An 18842-nucleotide genomic window follows, 5' to 3' on the forward strand; every position below is an offset into this window, starting at 1 on the left:
GCACCCATGAGGATGCTGTGAGCCTTGGACGTGAAGCGTGTGCTGTCTGTGATCAGTGGACACTCCCGGGCGAGCATGATGACCAGGCACCAGGAAGCACGGTCTACACGTGGGAGTCGAGTTCTCCCAGAGTTTTCAGGAAGCTAAGGGTTTCCTGAATATGCTTCAGGCTTCACTTATGTTGTGGTAAGTCAAAGAAGAGGGAAGTCCAGAACAAAACAAAGCAAAACAAAAAACCTCTCACACAGCTACACTGACTGTTTTTACCCAGGAAGAAATGTTCCCACCTGTCACCATGTACCATGGAATTGTGTAAAGTGCAGTCCTCACAACCCCATCTCTGTAACTGTGGAGTAACATTACTGTTCTGAAACTATATTCTCCTTGACTTTAATACTGTTAAGGAAGTTTAGCAACATTATTTGCTTTATTGTCTTTTTTTTTTTAACTTTTTATTTTATATTGGCGTATAGTTGATTAACAATGTTAATTGTTAATTGTTAATTGAAACTAACAGTGTTAGTTTCAGGTGTACAGCAAAGTGATTCAGTTATCCATATACATGTATCTATTGTTTTTCAAATTCTTTTCCCATTTAGGTTGTTACATAATATTGAGCAGAGTTCCCTGTGCTGTACACTAGGTCCTTGTTGGTTATCCATTTTAAATATAGCAGCAGTGTGTCCATGTCAATCCCAAACTCCCTGACTGCTTCATTGTCTTTTAAGGAGAGGAATGGATGTTTCTGTAGGTTTTCTAGAAGAATCAAATGGGTGTGAAGTTTTAGGTGAAGAGTCAGTTATATAAGCTCTAGCCCACATGGTGTGGGAAGAGGACCAGTCCACTTGGGTTTTCCAGTCATTTCTTCTCTGGTTTTCCTGAGTGGGGCTCAGGGTACACATGGGACGATTTGAGAATAAGAGAGTCACGGGCAAGTCCCGGCTTGGTACAGGTGGTGAGGGGGGTGGCGAGGGATCGCGGGGAGAGGAAGGAGTGGAGGGGGCATCTTTGAAGGTAGAGCCAGCTCTTCTTTATGCTCAGGTGGAAGTATTAGGACAAAGGCATAGTTTAGATGCTGATGCCAATCACAATATTTGTTGCCTTGGCAGATGTAAGAGATTACCTTTTGGAAATGGAAAATTGCTTTTTGTCACTTCAAAGCCAACCATAACTAGATCCAATAAACCATAGGAGAAATATTAAAAAAAAAAAAAAAAAAGAAAGAAAGAAAACAACTTCTGTTATGTACAACTCAACATTTGAACGCCTGGATTTGGTACCCTTGATAGAACGTGTAGATGGAGATGTCCAGCTCTATAGCATCAGCTTTCCAAAATCAGCATTTATGTCTCTCATCTTCTTGGTAGAGCCCGGGGGTGGGACTGGCTCTCAAAGAGAGGAAATGAATTGTCAAGGTAAACCACGGTTTTGCCACAAATAGGTCATTTTCTTGTCTGTGACCAGTTTTCAGCATTGTAGGGAGTACTGGGAATCAAACGGTGTCCAAAACTTCGACTAAACATTTATATCTCTTGATCTCCACAAGCCTGAAAGATAAATAGGTCATAGTGACTTTTGTCTCTGTTGCTGAGGTTTTTCCCTGAAAGCTGTATTAGTGCAATGGAATAGTGATGGGTAACGTTATTAACATTATCTGTATTGTGCAGTGCATGTTTGTGACAGCCTCAAAACAACCCTTCAGTCCTGGGACGGAAGATAGGAGTGTGGCCGACCCTTCCTGCTTCTTGGTGACGGGCGATGGCCCAAGGATTTCAAGGCAAAATGATATTGAGTTCAAAACAAAATGATATTTTCGCTCAAGAGGTGATCCTCTTAAAGGAGTGGATTTGGGGGAAGGTCACTTGTCTCCAACTACGTGATACGGTTTCAGGTCCCCAGCTGGTTCCACCTGTTAGGCTGGAGCCTCTTTGCACAATTGTTCGAGATGCCACGAAACCGCTGCCACGGGAAGAGAGAAGGGCTGGGGTCCTCAGTCTCGACGCCCCTGCAGCCCAGCATGGCCAGAGGGCCACACTGTCCCTGTGCCACCCTAGGTCACTGCATCCCAGACCTGCCATCCTCACACACGCTGCTCCTTGAAGGGTCTTGGTGTCCGTGTTCATGGGCAGTGACCCTGAGATAGAGAAATTCCATGACAAAGCCTCCAGGTTTCAACCCCCCAGGAACGTACCTAAGGGTATATTGAGGGGCTGCTCTCTGGGCTGGGATAATAGTCAGTGTTTATTGAGCAGGTACTAGGTACCACGCCCTGTGCTGAGCACCCAGCAAGATGGATGACACTTTTGGAGGGTCTGTAGTTTCCCCGGGGTGGGGGGGGGCAGCTGGAGAGCTGGCAGGACAGTTGGTGTTGAAGTCTGTGTGTTGATGGCCGGGCTGCCAGGCTTCACACAAGGGACAGATGCAGATCAAATCAGGGTAGGCCTCATGGAAGAGAGGAATTGTCCATGGTTTCTGCCCAGCAAGAGGGTTGTTGTCCAGAAGGTGCTAGTGTCCAGATTCATAGCTTAGTAATAGAGGGACCCAAGGGCAGTAGCGTCCAGAGCTGTGTGTCATTCTCTGAACAACCACGGATTCTTTATTTTATCTATTTAGCCAGCCATGGCCCTGCCTCTTGGAGGACAGGAGAGTTTCTTCGTTGCTGTGTCCCCATAGCAGGTGTAAAGACATGTTATTCAATGAATGGATGAGTCAGAGGAAGGAAGGTGGGCAACCCAGCTCCTATTGCCAGAGCCTTGGCCCAGAGGAGCTGAAGCTCCACCTGCCCTACATGAGTGTCTGGCTGGCCATTAGGGAATGGCTGCATATTTATTTACTTATCTAGCTAGCTAGTTAGCTACTATTTGTTTTTTCAATTTATTTTCATTAAGTACTTATTAGAGGGCTTTTAAATTTTATTTATTTATTTATTTATTTATTTTTGGCTGTGTTGGGTCTTCGTTTCTGTGCGAGGGCTTTCTCTAGTTGCGGCAAGTGGGGGCCACTCTTCATCGCGGTGCGCGGGCCTCTCATTATCGTGGCCTCTCTTGTTGCAGAGCACGGGCTCCAGACGCGCAGGCTCAGCAATTGTGGCTCACGGGCCTAGTCGCTCCGCAGCATGTGGGATCTTCCCAGACCAGGGCTCGAACCTGTGTCCCCTGCATTGGCAGGCAGATTCTCAACCACTGCGCCACCAGGGAAGCCCCCTATTTTTTTTTTTTATTTTTAGTTTTTAAAATTTTTATTGGAGTACAGTTGCTTTACAATGTTGTGTTAGTTTCTACTGTACAGCAAAGTGAATCGTTATACGTATACGATTATACGTATACAAAGTTATACGTATACATATATACCCTCTTCTTTGGATTTCCTTCCCATTTAGGTCACCACAGAGCACTGAGTAGAGTTCCCTGTGCTATATGTAGTAGGTTCTCGTTAGTTATAGTAAAATCCACATAATATTAATTTATCATCTTAACTATTTTTAAGTGTACAGTTCAGTGGCATTAAGTGCATCCACATTGTGGTGCAATCATCCCCACCATCCATCTCCAGAACTAACTTCATCTTGCAAAACTGAAACTCTGTAACCATGAAACAACAACGCCCCATTCCCTCCTCCCCGCAGACCCTGGCAACCACCATTCTACTTTCTGCCTTTCATGAATTTGACTACTCTAGGTACCTTATATAAGCAGAATCATACAGTATTTGTCTTTTTGTGACTGGCTTATTTCACTTAATGTCCTCAAGGTTCATCTGTGTTATAGTATGTGTTGGAATTTCTTTCTTTTTTTTTTTTTTTTTTTTTTTAAAGGCAGACTGCCACGTGCAGCGCCTCATTTGGATGTGTCTGGAGTCTTGGAAGCTTGACTACCCTACGTTCTCCTACAAATGGACCTTGAGAGCTTGTTTGGAGGTTCTAGCAGGGGAGCGCAGCTACTCGTATACCCTTGACCGAAGAACGGTCCTCCTCTATCGGGGAAGGTCGTCCTCTTCGACCGAGCGCGCAGCTTCGGGAGGGACGCACATGGAGCGGTGAGGGAGGAAGGGGACACCCGCCTAGCCAGCCAGATCAGCCGAATCAACCCTGGCGATCAATGGGGTGACAGATGTCGCAGCCAGATCGCCCTCACATCCTTTCTTCTTTTAAGACTGAATAATATTCCATTGTATGTATTTACCAGATACTCTTTATCCATTCATGCATCGATGGACACTCTGGTCGCTTCTGCTCTTTACCTATTGTGAATAATGCTGCTGTGAACATGGGGGTACAAGCAACTCTTTGAGTTCCTGCTTTCGGTTCTTTTGAGTATAGTCCCAGAAGTGGACTGGATCCTGTGGTAATTCTATGTGTAATTGTTTGAGGAATCACCACACTGTTTTCCATAGCGACTACACCGTTTCAGAGGGATGCCTCAGTTACTTAACTTTTTGTGTCTTGCCTTTCCTCTGTGAGTCTTCCAAATGCAATCCTCCTCCCTTCTGCACCACTTATGTCCTTTGAACTGGGCGGATGACCACAGTTGCACAGTCAGCCCAGATTCGGGAGCTACCTCTAACCTCTCCCAACCACCTTTGAAAAAGCTAAGTTTACCCCATTGGCCCCTGGGCAGATGTCCTCTGGGGAGTCCCAGGCTGCTCCTGAGATTAAGCTGGAACCAAACTGGCCCTAGACTTGTAGCTCTTGGAACAGCTGCTCAGCTTTCCTCAACTCCACCATTTTAATTGTGATTAGTAGGTTCATTTGCATCTAAAAGGAGTCGTTTTCTTATCAGCACCATTGAGTTGGGAACCAGTGTACTCCATTTATATAGAGTGGCCCATTTTAACCAGGCCCATTAAGCAGTAAACGTAAATGTGGGTGTTTTACAAATGCAAATATATCATGCAAATAATGTACTTTATGCTGAATGATGCCTTGGTTTTCATATGTAAAATTAGAAACTGTGTAGCACAAAGATAATGATAAACACCTTTGCATCTGTTCATAAGATGTATCATGAGCTGTATGCATCTAAAATTGTAGCCCTGGCTTCAGGCAGAATTTCTTCAGTATACTCAAACATGCATTCCATATTATCAAAAATATACATGTACTTATCTAGTTATTTATATATTCCTAAGTAATCAAAAAATCAAAAGAGTAATCCAAATTACCTCACATATTACTTACCATCAAAGATGAGATTTATAATTTTGTTTCCAATTTTAAAGATTTTTAAGTTTTTATCTGAGATGATGATAGTGGAAGAAGGAATGTTACTTACTATATAGGCTAGTTCCTTTGTAAGAGAATTATGTCTACTAAGAGAATTTTTTAGAAATCCTACTGTGTGAAATAATTCTATTTATGATATGCAGGTAGCATTTCTGCAATTTTACACCATCACTTAGTAGAATAATAGCAACAATTTTTGTGTACAGTGAACTTGGCTAAATTCTAGGAGGGGAGTCACCTTTAATCTCTGCCTACATGGGGTTTCTGCCCTTTGGAAAGGTAAGACACACACCTATGGAAAGTGAATTAAAGGTGTAAGACATCAGATCAGGAAATATCACATAGTACGATCAGCTGCCAAATTAACTGCACTATACAGGAATTACCAGATAGACTGTACTATACAGGAATTACTAAATTCAGAGTGGGGAGAGGTTCCAGTGTGGGAGTGACCAGAAAAAGATCCGGGATTTGAGTTGAACCATAAAGGATGGATGGGAGTTGAATAGGCAAAGAGAACATGGGAGCAGGGCATTTCAGCAGAGGGGAACAGAATTTGAAACCACACAACCCAGATTGGGACTTGAACCCAGTGTCTTTTAATTGAGATCACACACCTGGTCTCAGGACTTAATGAAGCTCAGGTTCTTTTATGTCCCCTCACAGAAGGAATTCAGTGAGAAACAAAGTGATAGGTAAGAAGTGGATTTATTTAGAGAGAAACACATTCCATAGACAGAATGGGGTCTGTCTCAAAAGGTGAGAGCGGCTCCAGGGCATGGGGTCGTCTTGGAAAGTGAGAGCGGCCATGGGACAAGCACACTCCACAGACAGAGTGTGAGCCATCTCAGAAGGTGAGAGGCCCCGAAATATGGGGTGGTTAGTTTTTACGGGCAGGGTAATTTCATAGGCTAATGAGTGGGAGGATTGTTCCAACTATTGATATTGTGGAGAAGGGGAGGAGATTTCCAGGAATTGTGCCACCGCCCACTTTTTGACCTTTTATGCGTAGCCTCAGAACTGTCATGGCACTGGTGGGTGTGTCATTTAGCATATGCTGATGTATTACAATGAGCATATAATGAGGCTCAAGGTCCACTGGAAGTCGAATCTTCCATCATCTTGGACCTAGTTGGTTCTAACCAGTTGATGTTGTGTCTTCAATGGCTGTGTCATTCTTTTAAAGGTTGTTCCCTGCCCCCTTCCCTCCTGTTTCAAATTGGCTTGAATGGGTCATAGAAATATATAGGGTACGAGTGTGTTCTGGAGACCTGCCTCAGGTGGTATGTTGGGGAGCAGGGGAAACATGTTGAGAAGGAATAGAAAGGCCTCTTAGGGACAGAGAACCTATTGGACTTAACTCTGCCCTATAAGCTACTGGTTTTCACCCACTTTTATAACCATCAAGCTCTTCAAATGAAAAATTATGTGGAAACTCAACACGTCAGACACCTGAAAAATGAGATGCTTTTTTTTTTAAATTAATTTTTATTGGAGTACAGTTGCTTTACAATGTTGTGTTAGTTTCTACTGTACAGCAAAGTGAATCAGCTATATGTATACATATATCCCCTGTTTTTTGGCTTTCCTTCCCATTTAGGTCACCACAGATCATTGAGTAGAGTTCCCTGTGCTATACAGTAGGTTCTCATTAGTTATCTATTTTATACATAGTATGAGATGCTTTGTTGACATTGGTGCAGGGCCTCACCTAGACACCTGTCCCCCACGCCCACCACTGACAGCACTATAGGCACCCCCTGGGGGTTCCCTGGGGAACAGTTTGCAAACCAAGGGGAGAGCTGAGGAAAATGCTGTGCTCTGAGAGGACAGCAAAGATATTAGGCAGGGAGAACTGGGGTTGGGGGAAAGACTGGAGATGGCAGACCTATTAGGATGCTAGTGGGAACATCTGCATATGAGTTGACACAGTAGAGTAGAAACACAAAGGAAGGGAAATTGTCAGAGATTTTTGAAAGAAGGGGTTGGCAGGAATGGATGACAGCAGATGGGGGTTCAGGAGAGAACCCTGTTTGAGATCCCAGATTTTTTTTTTTTAACATCTTTATTGGAGTATAATTGCTTTGCAATGGTGTGTTAATTTTGCTTTATAACAAAGTGAATCAGCTATATCTCTACATAGATCCCCATATCTCCTCCCTCTTGCATCTCCCTCCCAACCTCCCTATCCCACCCCTCTACGTGGTCACAAAGCACTGAGCTGATCTCCCTGTGCTATGCGGCTGCTTCCCACTAGCTATCTATTTTACATTTGGTAGTGTATATATGTCCATGCCACTCTTTCACTTCGTCCCAGCTTACCCTTCCCCCTCCCCGTGTCCTCAAGTCCATTGTCTATGTCTGCGTTTTATTCCTGTCCTGCCCCTAGGTTCTTCAGAACCTTTTTTTTGTTTTTTAAGATTCCATATATATCTGTTAGCATACAGTATTTGTTTTTCTCCTTCTGACTTACTTCACTCTGTATGACAGACTCTAGGTCCATCCACCTCACTACAAATAACTCAATTTCATTTCTTTTTATGACTGAGTAATATTCCATTGAATATATGTGCCACATCTTCTTTATCCATTCATCTGTCGATGGACACGTAGGTTGCTTCCATGTCCTGGCTATTGTAAATAGAGCTGCAATGAACATTGTGGTACATGACTCTTTTTGAATTACGGTTTTCTCAGGGTATATGCCCAGTAGTGGGATTGCTGGGTCGTATTGTAGTTCTATTTTTAGTTTTTTAAGGAACCTCCATACTGTTCTCCATAGTGGCTGTATCAACTTACATTCCCACCAACAGTGCAAGAGGGTTCCCTTTTCTCCACACCCTCTCCAGCATTTATTGTTTGTAGATTTTTTGATGATGACCATTCTGACTGGTGTGAGGTGATACATCATTGTAGTTTTGATTTGTATTTCTCTAATGATTTAGTGATGTTGAGCATTCTTTCATGTGTTTGTTGGCAATCTGTATGTCTTCTCTGGAGAAAGGTCGATTTAGGTCTTCTGCCCATTTTTGGATTGGGTTGTTTGTTTTTTTGGTATTGAGTTTCATGAGCTGCTTGTAAATTTTGGAGGTTAATCCTTAGTCAGTTGCTTCATTTGCAAATATTTTCTCCCATTCTGAGGGTTGTCTTTTTGTCTTGTTTATGGTTTCCTTTGCTGTGCAAAAGCTTTTAAGTTTCATTAGGTCCCATTTGTTTATTTTTGTTTTTATTTCCATTTCTCTAGGAGGTGGGTCAAAAAGGATCTTGCTGTGATTTATGTCATAGAGTGTTCTGCCTATGTTTTCCTCTAAGAGTTTCATAATGTCTGACCTTACATTTAGGCCTTTAATCCATTTTGAGTTTATTTTTGTGTATGGTGTTAGGGAGTGTTCTAATTTCATTCCTTTACATGTAGCTGTCCAGTTTTCCCAGCACCACTTATTGAAGAGGCTGTCTTTTCTCCATTGTATATTCTTGCCTCCTTTATCACAAATAAGGTGACCATATGTGCGTGGGTTTATCTCTGGGCTTTCTATCCTGTTCCATTGAGCTATATTTCTGTTTTTGTGCCAGTACCATACTGTCTTGATTACTGTAGCTTTGTAGTATAGTCTGAAGTCAGGGAGTCTAATTCCTCCAGCTCTGTTTTTCTTTCTCAAGATTGCTTTGGCGATTTGGGGTCTTTTGTGTTTCCATACAAGTTGTGACATTTTTTTGTTCTATTTCTGTGAAAAATGTCATTGGTAGTTCGATAGGGATTGCATTGAATCTGTAGATTGCTTTGGGTAGTATAGTCATTTTCACAATGTTGATTTTTCCAATCCAAGAACATGGTATATCTCTCCATCTGTTTGTATCATCTTTAATTTCTTTCATCACTGTCTTATACTTTTCTGCATACAGGTCTTTTGTCTCCTAGGTAGGTTTATTCCTAGGTATCTTATTCTTTTTGTTGCAGTGGTAAATGGGAGTGTTTCCTGAATTTCTCTTTCAGATTTTTCATCATTAGTGTATAGGAATGCCAGAGATTTCTGTGCATTAATTTTGTATCCTGCTAGTTTACCAAATTTATTGATTAGCTCTGGTAGTTTTCTGGTAGAGTCTATAGGATTCTCTATGTATAGAATCATGTCATCTACAAACAGTGACAGCTTTATTTCTTCTTTTCCGATTTGGATTTCTTTTATTTCTTTTTCTTCTCTGATTGCTGTGGCTAAAACTTCCAAAACTATGTTGAAGAATAGTGGTGAGAGTGGGCAACCTTGTCTTGTTCCTGATCTTAGAGGAAGTGGTTTCAGTTTTTCACCACTGAGAACGATGTCGGCTGTGGGTTTGTCATATATGGCCTTTATTATGTTGAGGTAAGTTCCCTCTATGCCTACTTTCTGGAGGGTTTTTATTATGAACGGGTGTTGAATTTTGTCAAAAGCTTTTTCTGCATCTATTGGGATGATCATATGGTTTTTATTCTTCTGTTTGTTAATATGGTGTATCACATTGATTGATTTGCATATATTGAAGAATTCTTGCATTCCTGGGATAAACCCCACTTGATCATGGTGTATGATCCTTTTAATGTGCTGTTGGATTCTGTTTGCTAGTATTTTGTTGAGGATTTTTGCATCTATGTTCATCAGTGATATTGGCCTGTAGTTTTCTTTCTTTGTGACGTCTTTGTGTGGTTTTGGTATCAGGGTGATGGTGGTCTTGTAGAATGAGTTTCGGAGTGTTCCTCCCTCTGCTGTATTTTGGAAGAGTTTGAGAAGGATAGGTGTTAGCTCTTCTGTAAATGTTTGATAGAATTCGCCTGTGAAGCCATCTGGTCCTGGGCTTTTTGTTTGTTGGAAGATTTTTAATCACAGTCTCAATTTCAGTGCTTGTGATTGGTCTGTTTATATTTTCTATTTCTTCCTGGTTCAGTCTCGAAAGGTTGTGCTTTTCTAAGAAGTTGCCCATTTCTTCCAGGTTGTCCATTTTATTGGCATATAAGTTGCTTGTAGTAATCTCTCATGATCCTTTGTATTTCTGCAGTGTCAGTTGTTACTTCTCCTTTTTCATTTCTAATTCTATTGATTTGAGTCTTCTCCCTTTTTTTCTTGATGAGTCTGGCTAATGGTTGATCAATTTTGTTTATCTTCTCAAAGAACCAGCTTTTAGTTTTATTGATCTTTGCTATTGTTTCCTTCATTTCTTTTTCATTTATTTCTGCTCTGATCTTTATGATTTCTTTCTTTCTACTAACTTTGGGTTTTTTTGGTTCTTCTTTCTCTAATTACTTTAGGTGTAAGGTTAGATTGTTTATTTGAGATGTTTCTTGTTTCTTGAGGTAGGATTCTATTGCTATAAACTTCCCTCTTAGAACTGCTTTTGCTGCATCCCATAGGTTTTGGGTCATCGTGTTTTCATTGTTATTTGTTTCTAGGTATTTTTTTATTTCCTCGGTGATCTCTTGGTTATTAAGTAGTGTATTGTTTAGCTTCCATGTGTTTGTATTTTATACAGATTTTTACCTGTAATTGATATCTAGTCTTACAGCGTTATGGTTGGAAAAGATACTTGATAAGATTACAATTTTCTTAAATTTACCAAGGCTTGATTTGTGTCCCAAGATATGATCTATCCTGTAGAATGTTCCATGAGCACCAGAATTTTTAACTTGAGCATTTTACGGGCAATCACCAAAAGCTGAGTCATTTTTTTTTTCTTTTTGTGAGGAATGCTGAGTTAAATTAATTGGTGACTTTTATTCTTTCAACAAACATTGACAGGTACAGCCAAGTTCCAAGCATTGCCATAGGTGGTAGGGATTTAGGAGAAGACAGACTCAGATGTCGCAGTGTTTCAGGGAGTGAGTGCACTGTGTGTAAAGGGAGACAATCACAGACACTGTGGTGGGCTGAGTTGTCCCCTCCAAAACTTCATATATTGATATTAGGTCCTAACACCCAGCACTCCAGAATATGATCTCATTTGGAAATATTGTCATTGCAGTTGTTAGCGATGATGAGGTCATACTGCAGTAGGCTGGACCCCTAAGCCAATATAAAAAGGAGAAATTTGCACACAGAAAGCACACACAGGGAGAATGCCATATAAACATGAAGGCAGAGACGGGGTGATGCATATATAAACCAAGGAAGTCCAGGGATTGCCTGCAACCACCAGAAACTAGGGAAGTGGCATAGAACAGATTCTCACTTACAGCCCTTAGAAGGAACCATCCTTGACTTTGGACTCCTAACCTCCACAACTGTGAGAGAAGAAATTTCTATTGTTTTAAGATACTTATCTGTAGTACTTTGTTATAACAGCCCTAGAGAACCAATAGAGACACTGAGAAATCCAGGGCAGTTTGGAAAGTGCCCGTGGGGACCGGCAGGGGAGACAGAGGCGGGAAACTGGCTCCCTCATTTGAATCGATGTGGCACGGGGGGATGCAGCCAGAAATACATTCCAGAGTCTGGAGGCAAGATCAGCTCGAGATACAGAATTGGAAAAGCCACATTTCCCAGGAGTTCATGAACTCTCCTAAGAAAGGAGAATGAATAGAAAAGAAGAGAGGGCTAAAACTCTAGGAATACCCATCATTATGGGGCTAAGGCTGGACAAAGAGCTAGCAGATTTCATAGAAAGGAGAGTGGGAGGAGGAGAGCCAGGCTAGGTGGGTGTTGTGAGGCTAAACTTGGAAAGGGTTTTAAAGAGATAATGTCAAAAGTGATAGAGAGTTTATGTCATTAGAAAAAAATAATAATAAAGTAAGCCTCTCATGTGAGTGCATGTGGGCGGGCATGGAGTGGGCAGGGGAGAGGGACTGTAGAGCCATCAAGGCCCTTAGCCCTGAATGGCGGGGTGACTTGGGGGCCTCTGATGACCCAGACGTGAGGGGATCGCAGCCAGTCCGGGGACACCATGACACAGAAGAGCAGAGGTCTGGCACTGTCGCCCAGCTCCTGGGCTTGGTTAGTGCATGGCAGGGTCATGGGGGCCAAGAGGAGGATCTGGACACTAGGTGATGTTGGATGATGGGTCAGCTATGAAGTCCTGGAAGGGGGAGGCGAGGGGAGACAAGGGATAATGGCAGGAGGAAGGATGCCAGAGGAAAAGAGGGCAATAGGGGTGCTGCTTTGGCAAAGAAGAAGGTGCAGACACAGGTAGAAATAACGGAGGGTGAGTGAGCTTGTGAGGAATGGCTTTGGTTTTAGAAAAGAGGAGGTGACGTTTCTGCCTGATGAGATATGGACCAGGGGGCGAGGTGGGGGGCAGGGGGGTTGAGACTTGGCGAGTGGAGAGAAGAGCGAGGGCAGCTTAGTCGGGTTGCTGACCATCAGGTAATGGTTCTTGGCTGGGGGCCATTTTATCTCCCAGAGGACACGTGGTAGTTTCTGGAGACATTTTTATTTGTTACAGCTGGGGAGGGTTGGTGCCGGGATCTAGTGGGTAGAGGCCAGGGAGGCTGCCGAACACCCTAGCACCCACGGGACGGCCCCCACCATAAAGATGATCCAGCCCTAAAGGTCAGCAGTGCCAAGGTTGAGAAACCCTGCCACAGGTCAACAGCACATCTCAAACGTGTCTGAGGAGGGAAGCCCTAAACTTCATAGCATACTTCGTGGAACATTATTGATGTGTTTAAAATCGCACAGTAGATCTTGCTCCAGAGCAGCCATCCCTGTCCGAGTCTCACAGCCGTTCCCCCCCATCCGCTCCAGCCTAGCACACCCTTGGCTGTGATGGGCACACAGGAATGCTTTGCAGGTTGATCCAGTTGGAGACAGGATGAGTCTCCAGTCTTTTTAAAAAATTTTTAAATTTAACTTAATTTTTTTATACAGCAGGTTCTTATTAGTTATCCATTTTATACATATTAGTGTATATATGTCAATCCCAGTCTCCCAATTCTCCAGTCTTAACATTTGGCTAAGGTGACAAAGCCATTCCATTTCTTACCAGGATCCGAGTTTTGCCTTCAGAGTGATCTTGCCACACTCTCCGTTGTGGCTTTTGTGGTCCTTGCTGGTTATTGGCTGATCACTTCAGTAATGCCTTCCCAATAATTGTCAGCCTCTGAAAACTGGCCAGTCCTGGTACCTTTCCACCTGGTCTCTTCTGCCTCTTGATTGCCTGACCCTGAAAGGTCACTGTGGGCAGCCATACTTAATAGTTTGGATCTATGCAGGACTCTGGGCAGAGCTGTCTTTTTTTAGCTTTCTTTAGAGTAGGTGGCATCCGTGAAGCTGCTTCTTCCAGCCTATTGATTTTTAGAAAGTGTTCATTGCTACTTCGGGTGGAGGAACGTTTGCAAATGAGATGATCTCAAAGCATCCTTAAGGGGAAGAGGAAGATGAAGGTGCGGTTAGCTCTTCCGTCACAGAAATGAAGCCAAGAGCCTAACTGGGAGAGTCCACAGGATGTAGGAGGAAGTGTTGGCACCGAGCACATCATTTAACTTCTCTGAACTGCAGTTTTCTTGTAATCAAGACAACCGCTGGGGTTTTTGCAGTTCACAGAGTGTCCTTTGTACATGCATCATCTCATTTAATTCTCCAGCACTACATGCTGTAACTGCTCCCTGTTTGTAGCAGTGGAATTGAGACCTGTTTTCAGCTTGTGTTTTCAACAGACAAATTCCTTGAGTCCAAATCTTGTGCTGTCCCCACCACAGCTCGGATGGAACCAGGTGGCCACTGAGATCCCTTTGAATGTCAACATACTCTGGTTTTATATGGAAGGTTGTAAAAGTCCCTGAGACTTCTGAACTTCTGAACGTCCCTGAGAATTCTGAACTTTCAACTGGACTCTTTAGTGATGCGTCTCAAATTATGAAGGGTGTTTTGTGAAACTTGAGACCGTCTCACACACGTCTCTCTGATTCCTGCATTCCAAACTTGAAGACTGGCATCCTTCACCCAACGTGTCTGTGTTAGTATGTGGTGTAGGTCATATTTGTTTTTCTATGACATTCTGTTGATCAATCCACAGTTAGAATTAACAGTAGAATTCCCAGTATTTTTTCAGGAATTTCCCCCTTCATTACAACTGCTTTGACTGTTTTATTCCTGGAGAAACACAGTCTGATGGTAGATTTCACACATCCAGCGGGACTGCCTTCACATTGTTTCTGGTGCTAAGAATATGTCAGAGATCCGCTCAGCTGCCTGAAGACTAGCAGGCAAGCTCTGGCCTCTGTAAGGACCAGGTTAGGATAGGCTGGTCTCACCACATCCCTTTCCGCTGTTCAGTGTACTTTGGGCCACTCTGGCAGAGGTGCTAACTGCAGGGGACCTTCAGAAACACAGCATGTAGGTTGATCTTTCACTGCCCAAAACTCTTTAGACTTTGATTCACTTCTTCTGGGGTCCTTCCTGTATTCATTCTTTCTCTCTCTCTCTCTCTCCCTCTATCATTTTACAGTAAAAATTTTTTGTTGTGGTAGTAAAATACACATAACATAAAGTATACCATCTTAGCCGTGTAAGTGTACAGTTCAGTAGTGTTAAGTACATTCACATTATTGGGTAACCAACCCCCATAACTCTTTTCATCTTACAAAACTGCAACTCTGTACCCATTAAACAACTCCCTACTCCCCCCTCCCTCCAGCCTCTGGGAACTCCCCTTCTACTCTGTCTCTGTGAATTTGAAATTTGTCCTTTTGTGACTGGCGTATCTCACTTAGCATAATGTCCTCGAGGTTCATCCATGTTTCAGTACCCTGTTCTCTCTTTCAGATCAACCAGTTCACATTTGGCAACTGGGTTCTTAGACAAAAAGTACTTTTTAAAAAGTACTTAGAGGGCTTCCCTGGTGGCACAGTGGTTGAGAGTCTGCCTGCCAATGCAGGGGACACGGGTTCGAGCCCTGGTCTGGGAAGATGCCACATGCCGCGGAGCAACTGGGCCCGTGAGCCACAACTACTGAGCCTGCGCGTCTGGAGCCTGTGCTCCGCAACAAGAGAGACCGCGATAGTGAGAGGCCCGCGCACCGCGATGAAGAGTGGCCCCTGCTTGCCTCAACTAGAGAAAGTCCTCGCACAGAAACGAAGACCCGACACAGCCATAAATAAATAAATAAATAAATTTTTAAAAAAAGTATAAAATAAAGCATTAAAAAAAAAAAGTTTCCAAAAAAAAAAAAAGTACTTAGAAAAGAAGTACTTTTCCTAATTTTCTTTTCTTAGACTCACAGCAAGTCCAGGCTGGTGAATACAGGTGTGGATCTTGCCAGAACCTCCCAGGGTCTTGGTTAGAGTTCATCCGGTTCTGACAATGATGACAGCTCATGGGTGTCACATGACAGATGACATCATTATGCCAAGAGCCACCTTAGGGCCGGACGACCTGTTGACCTACAGTGTCGCCTTGGGAGCTGGAAGAACTGCAGCTGAGCGTGTGAGGCCCAGGGAGAGACAGAGCTCTGAGTCTCTGGCAGATGCTGGTGGGGTGGAAGGGCACATCCCTTGGGATTTGCTGGCTCAGCTCTGGTCTTAATGATCGGCCGGATCAATGCTCTCAAATGCCAGTTGACAAACTGCCTTTTCTGGCAGGCCAGGCCCTCTTAACCTGTTGCTCGACTTCCTTTGCCACACGTGGGGTTGGCTTCTGGTGCTGAAGGTCATGAGCTTTTGTTAGAGCATTACTGAAGTGAGACATTGGTGGCGCCAGCGTTGTATTGTTTCTGCTAATATGAGCCCACGTGTCTTGTCTTTCGCATCTGGTGAGCCTGATTGCTTTTTCTAGCCTGGGATTTTGCCTTGGAGAGATTCCTAGTGAAATACCGTCCACAGCCTTCTTCCATGGAGAAGGATAGCTAAGGGTTTGGTGCCGAAAGACTGGAAGAGAAAGCTGGACGATGAGAAATGAAATCGGGGCCGTTGACGTGTGTCTCTGTGGTGCAGTGGGCTGGTCTTGGGCTGGTCACTCACCAGCCGTGTGATGACTTGGACAAGTCCCTCCATCTCCTCACCTGAAGAATGGGGAAAGTGGGTTCTGCCTTGCCCTCTCATGGGATCGGAGGATCCCACGGAAAAGTGTTGATCATTGTGCTCTGTACGTGGTAATTTGGCATCCTGTCTTCAGGCAATGTGAGCACCATTGTAAGGTGATTAAAACCCACCCTGGTAGGTTGAAGGGGGCCCTAGTGGCCACTTCCCATGGCAGTGACTATTTACAAGTTCACTGGCATTTTGGTGACTTGAGTGTGGAGAGTCCCCCATCCTCCTCTGCACAGGCCACCCACCCTCCCCTCCTTGATTTGCCACACAAATGAGTGGTTTCCAGGGTGGCCTGAGATACTCCCACAAAGATCTCAACCACTAGCTTCTCTGAATTACTGTGGTTGTTATACATTTTTAAGTAACTTTATATACTTTTTAAAAACTAACTTTGAGCTTTAAAGGTCAGTGAGCCAGGGATATCTCCAGATGGAGGAAAAAAATCAGTTTGCTGTCTCCCCAACCTGTAGCCACTAGGGCCATAACCGTTGGCCTTTCCACAAGCATTTCTAGTCTCTTTAGATAGAGTCACAGAGGTTATAGCTAGCTAAGTATGACAGTAAGCTCCTAGAGGCCATAAAATATGGCTTCTAATTTTTCTCTCCATGTCCAAGCACAGTTTTCAACAAGCTCTTAATAAATCCTTAACTCTCCTAACAGTTAGAAGATGTCATTTGGAGGGACCATCCCAAAGAACAGTGTAGAATATGGGGTCACTGAGCTCAAAAGCTTTGCAATTAGCATGGCAGGAATCGAGCCCACAGGTGAATGCATCAGTCACAACGGGTGCTACGTCAGAGCAGGTAGGTGGGCCAGTCCAGATCTGTCTCCACTGTGAGAGTGTAGATTACACCGGCAGCACAGCAGAACGACCAGAATAGCGATCAGTGACTTAGGTACATTAAAAGGATGTTGTAGAAATCTTGAAGTAGATTTCTATCATACAGAGAATTTTCCTTAGCTAAACCACTGGATTTACCCGTCCTCCGTTCCCCACGTTTACTCCATCCCTGGCGTCTACTCAGTTTTCAGCCAAATCAAGTTCAGAATAAAAAGGAGATTTGGAGGGAAGTAAGCTGGATATTCAGGCTCCTGCACTAATAGTCAATTATTGAATTCTCCAGAAGCGCCAACTCCTCTATAATGAAGTCCTCAGTTTTTAAATATCTTTAGAAATCAGGTGATTCAGTGTTGGCCACAGCCAGCTGGCTATTTCCTGCTTTCTTATAAAAATAAGATGGTGGAATCCCAGGAGCTGGCTGGGGTTGTTAAAAGATAATCTTAAGCATTTTAATGCACATTATTCTTCATGCAACTTTGAGCCTTAACAGCCTCAAATCGGAATAGGACAGGAATCACATAGAAGAGAACTCAGCTTGCTGCCATCATCCTGCAGCCTTGAGACCCCAGCCAGATCTCCTGTTGTCCTGTGCAACTCCTGGCCACTCAGAGGCCACAGCAGCCAGAGCTGAGAATCAGGGCTGCAGGAGAAGCCATAGCTGGGATGCATTATCCTCACTTACTCTGAGTAGAGTGGATCCGAACCAAGATAAAACAAAAGTTTTATCATTTACATCAAGGTTCATACTGTGTGTTTTCTAACACGTTTGACATTGCTTTGATGTATTTGTGTGCTGTAGCACTTTTCTTCCTCCTTCTCTACTCCTCACCAACCATGTAACATGTCCATGTCCCCATACCTGGTGTGCTATTTGTACCTCTGGGGACGAAATGTTGGTCAACAGAATGTGTCACTGGCATTTCTCCTTCTTGTTAACAGTATTGTTCCCCTGCATTACTAGAGACCCTGATTGACTCTAGAAACATTCATTGGATAGTCCTTCAGATTTCTTATTCTGTGTGTGTGTGTGTGTGTGTGTGTGTGTGTGTGTGTGTGTCCGTGTTTGCCAAACTTACAAACTTATTATTTAGACCAACTTTTAAATTATTTTTAACATTGAAGGTGATAGATGATGCATTAACCGGTATCATTTGCCACATTCTATTTTGGAGAAAGTAATTTATACTGCCTCTTGGGCTGGCTGTAGTAACAATTTTGACTAAGTGCTTTCTAACATTAATCTAAACCAATCCTTGATTTAGAATCACCTCCTTTCTACTCCAAGACCGGCTTGGTTAAAAAGTTTTTCACTGGGTGTCTTAAAACAGTGAAAATGCTTGTCTATAAATGTAGTAAGGTGTCATTGTGATACATTAATCTTTCGTCTTTTCTTGCCTCTCCTGTTACAGGACCATGAGTGGTAACATATCTGCAAAATGTTTTATAGGATATGGAGTGCAACATTTTAAGCCAAGGAATTGAAAACGGGATACGAAACAAGAAGACAGGGGAGGGAGGGAGTCGATCAAGGTCATATCTGTATATTAAGAATTTGGTGGTAGAAAAGCCAAGAAAGGCAAGCTCGTATTTATAATGGGCAGGTGGCACTAGGAAGTAGTGGAAAACCTGCTGATCTCAGAAGACATGGATGGGAGTTCTTTGCCTCATAAAGTCATCAAATTATGAAGCAATTAGCGAAAGTTATAAGCTATGACGTTGAGCATCTGATGTGGCCATTTTGTTTACCTGCCAATGATTTCAGTGCCCAAGAGGGAGCAGGGTTAGGACAG

At 43.3% G+C, this 18842-nt stretch overlaps 1 protein-coding gene across 24 annotated transcripts in view; it reads left to right on the forward strand.

Annotated features, from left to right (window-relative positions):
• Positions 1 to 18842, forward strand: part of LOC130707493 (forkhead box protein N3-like) — a 336087-nt gene that overhangs the window by 267210 nt on the left and 50035 nt on the right. The window lies entirely within an intron of this gene.

Source organism: Balaenoptera acutorostrata, chromosome 3 (genome assembly GCF_949987535.1).
Source record: "Balaenoptera acutorostrata chromosome 3, mBalAcu1.1, whole genome shotgun sequence".
Lineage (NCBI taxonomy): Eukaryota > Metazoa > Chordata > Mammalia > Artiodactyla > Balaenopteridae > Balaenoptera > Balaenoptera acutorostrata.